This window comes from Sinocyclocheilus grahami, unplaced genomic scaffold, assembly GCF_001515645.1.
Source record: "Sinocyclocheilus grahami isolate Dianchi unplaced genomic scaffold, SAMN03320097.WGS_v1.1 scaffold1613.1, whole genome shotgun sequence".
Lineage (NCBI taxonomy): Eukaryota > Metazoa > Chordata > Actinopteri > Cypriniformes > Cyprinidae > Sinocyclocheilus > Sinocyclocheilus grahami.
The window spans coordinates 182,211-183,432 of NW_015506792.1; positions in this window are offsets into that span (position 1 = coordinate 182,211).

Consider the following 1,222-nt stretch of genomic DNA (forward strand, 5'->3'; position numbering starts at 1 on the left):
CTGTTAAGACAGTCCCTGTCATGTTAACAATAACAGCACTTCTAAACTTCTCTGCCCTGTCACAACCTAATATCCCTTTAAACATGCACCTACTGCAGGACGGCAGACTTCACCTCCATCATCCCTAGTTAAGGACCAGTCACGCTACACCTTTCAGTCCATATATCCCAGAGAGTGGAAACCATGCTACACGTTTGGTGAACTCTAACCTGCAAATTGGTATGAAACTGTGTGGCCAGTAGAAGACTGATACATCGTGGCATGACCTGGTGGCCACATGTAAAGAGCATACGTCTAAACTGTAGCATTGCAGGAAAGTGGTGTAGATTGCTTTTACTTTTTGGATTTCAGTTTTTAAAAAGACACTGCAGAGCCATTACAGGGTATGAAGACATTTTGCATGCTAATTTATTATTCTTTTTTTTATATATAAATTTTGCAAGTCTAGCACACTTATAATTTTCAAGCACTCCTGCCGATTCTTCAGATGTGTCTGATTAGGGATGGAGCGAAACACTGCAGGACCGGATGTGTCTTGACAGTTGTATCAAATCAGAGTGACCAGATTTTACATTTGGTTCTCCTTTTTAATAACATGTCCTTTTAGCTGTTATGAAACCGTATGATTGATATTCTTGTTCCAAAAGTTAACATGCGTGTCCCTCTTCTTTCACAGATTGACAGAGAAGTCATCCTGCTTATGGAAGATGCAGACCTGGCCCAGTACCTTGCATGAGAAAATGAGCAACTAGAGATATATGAGCCTCAGGACACCCTTCCTGATGTTTTATTTTTATTATTTCTGATGAAGACGTTAGCCTACATTCCTCACAAGACAATCCTGCAGGCATGGTGCTCGATGTCAGCAGTGACCCCGAGATCACATCTGGTCCACAACCACAACAATGAGGAAGATTCTCTCAGTGACACAGTGATGCATGACCCTTGTGACTCACCACAAAATGTGGCTAACGATTTACAGAACAGGAACTTGACCATACACTACTCACATAGCTTCAACGACATGATTGAGGCACTTTCTGACCACAAGATTGTCACCCAGTCCTTGACAGTAAGACGTATACTTCCCAACGACTCTGAGGAAGCAGGTAGCGGGCCAGGCGTCCCTCTGGTCTGATTGCTATGAACATTGCACTGTCGGAACATCTGTAAGAGTGCCTTTCCTCAGGCATGACTTCAGCAGTGACACGTGGAAAGCTGC